Here is an 8,408-nt window from a genome sequence, read left to right on the forward strand (position 1 = left end):
TCTCCTGGTGTACAAAAAAATAACCCAAGGTCTCTCGATCCTCGACTGAAGCTGAATACCGCGCCCTTGCTCTTCTTGCTGCTGAAACCATGTGGGTCACATATATTCTTCGCGAACTCCGCGCCACTCACACTGTTCCTGCTCTCTATTGTGATAACAAATCAACCATCTGTGTGACCAAGAATTCCGTCCTACACCAGAATGAAGCATGTTGATACCGATTGTCTCTTTGTTCGCGATGAAGTTCAGGCCGGCACCATCACTGTGCAGTATGTACCCACTGAAGAACAACCAGCTGATATTCTCACCAAGCCTCTCCCGAGCCGACAGCACGATTACCTCAGTTCCAAGCTTCCGTTCGCTTCAGCTCAGCTCAGCTTGAGGGGGGATAATAACAGATAGTATTAAATAATAGTATTAAATAATATTAGTATTTACTGTGTACTAATCCTAGTCCCATTAGGATTAGTACTCCTTAATTCTAGTCCTATTAGGATTAGTACTCCTTAATCCTAGTCCTATTAGGATTAGTACTCCTTCCTATATCTCCTATATATATCTCTCATGTATTCCCTTATTAGGTTAACACTTCAATACAATCAATATTCCTTCAATAACCGTAATTTACTTAAAGTGTGTGTCTGGGATTTCGGTCATAGTCTAGGGGATACTTGTGCAATTTCACTTTATGAAAAAATACCCTAGTTTTCTTTTTATTCTATTTCAAAAAGAATGACCTATATTCTTTTTTTGGCAACACTTTAACTTCAACTTTTCACATGACATGTTTAAGGTTACAAGATTAAAAGATATTTTGATACATTTGACATAACTTTAATTTAGAACCACAAGATTTAAAAGTTTTCTTTCTTTTCTTAAACTCCTTTGAAAGTCAAATCAAGTCATTTTTTTTAAAATAGAGAGAATATGTTTTTTCTAATCTCCGATCATAGCTAATCCCATCCGCACCATATGTAAGAAGATAAAACACGGAGTTTAGAAAACCCAATAGATATTTGATTATTACACATAACGAGGAAAAAAACTAAATTTCCTAACATTCTCATAGCCTTTGAACATAGATACAAATGTCATCATATCGATTTGCTAGACTCAGTTAGACCCTTTTTGTAATCGTGAGACTGATGAACCTAACAAATATAAACAAAAAGATATGCAAAAATAAGTTAAATGATTGTAAGTATATACTAAACCTTCTAAACTTCATAAAATAAAGTAGAAGTGCAATACAAAATTGTTCTGAAATTCAATATCACGTGTACAAGATATTTCTAAAATAGAAAGGTAAAAAAATGTTGAATCTAGTACATTACCGACCAATATTTATAAGGCATAATGCATAAATATGAACCTTTACTTGGCGTCAGTTGACAATTATCACTCTTAACTTTAGATGTCAAGTAGACACTTAAACTTGTATAAAATTGAACGAGTAGACACATGTGTCCTACATGGCATGATACACGTAGGACACCATGTAGGACACAAAATTTCTATGTAGGGTGTCATGTAGGACGAATTTGTCAATTTGTTCAATTTTATACAAGTTTAAGTGCCTACTTATGCACATCTAAAGTTAAGGGTCATAGTTGTCAACTGACACCAAGTTAAGGATCATATTTGTCAACTGACACCAAGTTAAGGGTCATATTTATGTATTATGCCTATTTATAAAGACAGAACAAAATATAAAGAAGACAACATGTCAAGACTCTAAATGCAAGGAGCTCATTACCAATTCGATAAACAATTACTAGAAACGAGTCAAGAAATGCTCTAGAGATCAGTATTCTCGGTATTTGCATAAAAGATATTTAACAAGCATAATATGAATATAAAATCACAAATGCTCAATAGGCATTATAGGTCGATCAAACTTAAGTATTAACTATATTGCATAAAGAATTTTAAGTAACCCTGCACGTACAAAAGTCTAAGGATTTCAAATAACACACAAAAAAAAAAGAAAAAAAAAGAGGTAACACAACATCTACTAATATGATATACAATTTATCACAATGGCAAATATCCTTACGATATATCCCCTTCAACAATAGTATGCTATGAAGTGAGACCTATTGAGGCTGTTATGTTTGCTTAGTTTATGTGATTTCAACCAAATAGTGAAATCTTTGGAGGTTGAAAAACATAATAATTCATATGATAAGATGGGAATAGGAATGCCAAACTAGTGAAGATATGTGGCTTATTGTAGAGATCATTTTCATCATGAAAGTTGTGAATGTGATATGATATGACCAAACTAGTGAAGATATGTGGCTTATGTATAATTCACATTGAATGATTCTTATTTATGATAAAGAAAGGAACAATGTTTTTAAAAACATTTTTGGGGTGAGTCTCAGGACGAGGCGTACCAAAAACGCTATGAGGTGTAAATGAAAGGCGTAGATCCATAAGGCGTAAATCTTAAAATTTGAGGCATAAGTCTCGAACATAAAATGCAAGTCCTAGAAGTAAAAACACACCCGAATGTTTAATTTTTTTTTGTAAACTTTTTTCTTTAGATCATATTTTTATCATTGGTGTAATGATATTTCTCAAATAGTAGTTATAATATTTTTTCTTCGTTGATTATTAATATTTATCTCAAATAAAAATCATAAATCATTGAAAGATTTACTTTTACTTATTTCATTAGTAATAAAACTATAAAATTGAATATACATAAGACTACGCCTGGTAGATCCGTGGGACTTACGTCTCGTGTCTCGAGACTTACGTCTCGCCCTCTACTGTATAAAATGTCTCGCCTCGCACTCCACCTTTTAAAACACTAAAAAGGAATGCTTACCTAAGGTTTAGTAATTTCAAGATCTAGAAGTTTTTCTAATAACAGATAGTATTAAATAAATAGTATAAAATAATATTAGTATTTACTGTGTACTAATCCTAGTCCTATTAGGATTAGTACTCCTTAATCCTAGTCCTATTAGGATTAGTACTCGTTCCTATATCTCCTATATATATCTCCCATGTATTCCCTTAACACTTTAATACAATCAATATTCCTTCATGGTATCAGAGCCAGGTTAACGGGCGTTGGACTGATGCGAACCGCCTGTTTAATGGAGGAGTAAGCTGATGGGAGCCCCCGAACGACGCACATGATGAGATCTTTTTCGGGAATGATTTCGTTCACGGTGTCGAGGGCTGTGATGATGGTGGAGACCTCGTCTAAATACTCCGACATAGTTTTCGTGCCTTTGGTAATTGTGTGGAGACGATCACTCAATTGAAAAATATGAGAGTGGGAAATTGATGCATAGCGTGTTGCGAGGTCCGTCCATAGGGCTGAAGCAGTTGTGTAGGATCGTACGTGTTTCTGAACTGTGGGAGAGATGACCGCAATCAAAGATGATCGGATCTGGCCATCTACGGCTTTCCAGGCGGTATGGGCCGGATTGGTTTTTTCTGATTTGTCCGTGGCGGTGATGACTGCCGGCGGCGGTTCTGTGCGTCCATCGACGTATTTGAGAAGGTAATTGGCCTCAAGGGCTGTAAGAACAGTGATTTTCCATGTAGGGTAAATTATGTCTGATAGTTTTTCGGGAATCAGGGCATGAAGATGCCTGAGAAGGAGTTTAACACCAGAAGAAAGTGAATCGAGAGGATCCACCTCGATTGTCATGGCTGCCGCCGCCCAAGAGAAGAGAGGGAACGATCGGTGCCCTAAAGAGAGAAAAAAAAAACCTAGAGAAAAGAAGATCTAGGTTTTCAGGTGACTTCATTTTTTATCATATATAAGTGGATTATTGTGTTTGAGTATCTCATTTGTTATCATGAAGTAATTTTTTAATCGCAAAATGAATTTATAGTTTATTGAAAATTATATAGAAAAGAAAATGACATCATAATTCGACTAGATTCATCACTTTAGTTATAAATAGGGTGTCAAATGGTTGGAATAAATTGAATTTGGATGAATTGAATATGTATTGAGTTAAAATGGACTGGATTATAATTCATCCATATAAAATATGGGTAGATATGAATTTGATCAAATATGATTTGAATAAAATTATTTTAACTTACTTTAATCTCCTAAAATCAAAAAATATTGAATCAAAGCTAAATTGTTGATACCCCACCTCTACTACTCTTACCCCACTCCTAAATTATATTTTAAAAAAAAAAAAACAAATCACTATTTATTCCAAAAGAAAAGAAAAGTTCTACCCCTACACCTATCCTTAAAGCTAGCCTTGAATGGAATGTAGGCAAGGAGGTCTAATGTCATCCGGATATGGGTGGGGTCAATTTTTGTGGTTGGGTTCATATATTCTTGAAACCAAGACATAAGGAGTCCATAGATTCTTTTTTTTGTTGTCGTTGAACAAACACATTTTATTCATAAAATCCCAATCTCCATCAATTACAATCTATACCCTCAAAAACGGATGTTTAAACATAACAACTTAACATAAAATTAACTATAGAGCTTTCCAAATTGAATCAGGATAAGTAGAACTCTCGAAATTGATCTTGGCATGAAAGGTATATGTCAGGATGTCAAGGAAAGAGGTTGTGTTGTAAAAATATTCTTTTTCAGACATTTATGCTTTTGAACTTTCATTGAGCTCGATATAAAAGAAGGCATCCAGCTAGTGCAGACCGTTATAGCGAGATAAGTTCCGATGGCGGCACCACTATAGCAGAACGAATTGCGTTTGTACAAATAATTCCAAAACTCCTATTTCTACATTTTGAGTTCTTGGACAAGGGAGCAATGATTTTGGGACGTTGGCACCTGTTTTTCGCGGAATTCATCGGTAAAGGTAAAAATTAAACTCCCCAACCTTATGTATTAGTTTTTAAGAAAAATTATCAGGTTTAATGATACCAATACAATAATCAGTGCATGATACTGATTTAGTATAAATTAAGCGAAATTAACTAGGAGATATATATTGCAATTTTTTTTTTGCATTTATGAGGTATTTGCTTTGTTTTCCTTTTTAAAAATCTAAAATCAAACCAAATCAAACCCAAATAGAATTGATTTGGTTCAATTTTTTGATTTGGATCAATTTTTATCCAAATCGTGAACACCTGTAACTCCCTCTACCTAACGATATTTTTTTATTTAAAGCTTGGGTCATGTCCATCTATTAGATACCTAACGATTTATATTAAGTGAAGTGAATTATTGTGACTCTTTTTTTAATTTAAGATAAGTATGATTCTGTTACAAAATCAAGCTCAAAGCAATATAAGTATAAGAGAAGAAAACAAGAAAAGTAGATAAAAGAGAGAACTTTTCTTCTTATTCAAGTATATATTTATATTGCTTTGAGCTTGATTTTATATAACACGTTATCAGCACGAGGTTCTAACCAAAATTCATTTCTTTGGATTGTGTTTATTTTGTTTATTGGAACAAGTAAGTTGTTGATATCAGCGAGAGCTAAGGTCATGTTTATATGCTTAACGTCTATGTTTTCTCAACTATTAAATAAAGTTCTTTCTGAATAAGGTATATAGGTATTATCTGACATATTTTAATTATATTCTGACAATTAAATATTATTCGTTTTTGTCATGATTTCATATGTATACTGTTGTCTTAATTTCTTAGTTATACTCGATGTGAGTTTTCTCTTCGATTTGGATATATATATATAGAGAGAAATTTTTCAAAATGTCAATATTTTAACATCTAAGAGAGCTCATTAGCAACAGTTTCAATATTTAGTGAAAATGTCAAATTTTAGTTTGTTATGTATCTTATTTATGTTTTTATTATTTATTTTTATTTAAAGAATATAATTATTTAATAACAAAAGGGAGAAAATCAAGTGAGAGAATATTTCAAAAAAAAGGTAAGGATCACTTAATTTTCTCATCAGTTACATTTTCAAATAAAATTCAAACTTTGTTCTTTTCTTCTCCAGAATTTTTACCTTTTTTAAATTATATTCATCCCACAATATATTCTATTTATATTTATTATAGTCTTTTATTAGTTTGTATTCATTCCAATAGGTATGCCGAATGTATCTATATAGTCATTTAAGAAATATATTTGTATTCATATTTTTTTTCCCTATATAGTTATTTTTTTCTACAAAAATCTTGTATGTATTCATTTCAATATGTATATTATTTGTATTTCTATTTATTCTAGTTTTTATTTAGAATTTTGTATTATAAAATACAAAAATTAGTATGATGAAAAAGTGAATGAAATATAAAATTGAAAAGAAATAATTGAATATTTGGTGTACTCATTCTTAAATAAAATACATAACAAGTTGACATACCTTTAGGATAAATACAAATTAGGAAAAAATGTCAAATTCAGAAACAATGCAACATAATCTTTGAATGAATACAACAATTAATTGTAAAAATACATACTGACTAAAATAGTATCAAAATTCAATATATACTTCCAAATTTATGAATACAAAAAACAATAAAACTATGAAATACAAAACTGTGGTACATTGACATAACTATCACAAAAAAAACAGAATACAAAATGAATTAAATATAGGAAATACAATTCAAAATCTATGGATACAAAATACAATAAAACAATGAAATACAAAAATACATACTGACTAAAACAGCAACAAAATTCAATATACGCTTCCAAATTTATGAATACAAAAAACATTAAAACTATGAAATATACACAATCAAACTCATATAATGTGTTACATTGACATAACTAACACAAAAAAAAACAGAACACAAAATACAATAAATATATGAAATACAAAAATAAATACTAATTATAACATAAGAAAAATTCCATATACACTTCCAAACGCATTGTAACATTAATTTTTTTGAATCTTAAAAATTACTAAACAAATTAAACTAAACATGCACGACACAGAAAATGCAAAAAAAATACCTCTTCTCCAACAAATTGGTCTTCTTCAACTTCATGGTTATGAATTTGTGTGGGATTTTGCACATCGATGTCAGGCATTTTTCCCCGTCGTATATCCTCTTTAGATTAGAAGCGGAACCTACATTATTGTTTAATTCTCGAGTGAAAAAAAAAATAAATGATGAAAAATCTAAAGAACTTTGATTATTTTGTCCAATACCTCTAGTAACTCTCTTGAAAACGTCCATTGAAGAAACAATTATGTAGTCTCAAACCCTAAAAAAATATTTTAAGAACAACAACAAAACAAAAAAAATAAAAAAACACTAAAATCAGTAAGTAAATAAATAAGGAATCTGAAAAACATAATACTCAAATCAATGTTAATCTTCAAATCAAATATGTTAGAGAGAGAAATTGAAAAGAAGTGTAAGAAAAGAGAGAAAAATCTGTAGATTTGATTAGGAAGAAAGTAAGAGAGAGAAATTGATAATATTAAGAAAAGTTGAGAGAAAAATTAAAATGACATTAATATCTATCCAATTACATAAATATAGGAAAATGTGTAATCTATGATAGAGAGAAAAATGGTATAAATAATGAGATAGAAAAAATATTAATAATATCGGAATAATTAATTATTTTTAAAATAATGACATTTTTTACATGTTTACTAATATTATTAAAGTATGGATATTATCACTAAATAAGTTAGTTTTTTTGACTAGTTAGCTAAATTATTATTATTAGGGAAATTTTTCAAAATGTCAATATTTTAGCATTTAAGAGGGCTCATTAGCAACACTTTTAATATTTAGTAAAAATGTCAAATTTTAGTTTGTTATGTATCTTATTTATGTTTTTATTATTTGTTTTTATTTAAAGAGTATAATTATTTAATAACAAAAGGGAGAAAATCAAGGGAGAGAATATTTCAAAAAAAGTAAGGATCCTTAATTTTCTCATCAGTTACATTTTCAAATAAAATTCAAATTATTCTTTTTTTTTCTCCAGAATTTTTACCTTTTTAAAATTATATTCATTTCACAATATATTCTATTTATATTTATTATAGTTTTTTATTAGTTTGTATTCATTCCAATAGGTATGCCGAATTTATCTATATAGTCATTTAAGAAATATATTTGTATTTTCATATATTTTTTTCCCTATATAGTTAATTTTTCATCAAAAATCTTGTATGTATTCATTTCAATATGTATTTTATTTGTATTTCTATTTATTCTAGTTTTTATTTAGAATTTTGTATAATAATATATAAAATACAAAAAATTAGTATGATGAAAAAGTGAATGAAATATAAAATTGAAAAGAAATAATTGAATATTTGGTGTACTCATTCTTAAATAAAATACATAACTAGTTGACATACATTTAGAATAAATACAAATTAGAAAAAAATGTCAAATTCAGAAACAATGCAACATAATTTTTGAATGAATACAACTGTTAATTGTAAAAATACATACTAACTAAAATAGTATCAAAATTCAATATATAC

This window comes from Solanum lycopersicum, chromosome 11 (genome assembly GCF_036512215.1).
Source record: "Solanum lycopersicum chromosome 11, SLM_r2.1".
Lineage (NCBI taxonomy): Eukaryota > Viridiplantae > Streptophyta > Magnoliopsida > Solanales > Solanaceae > Solanum > Solanum lycopersicum.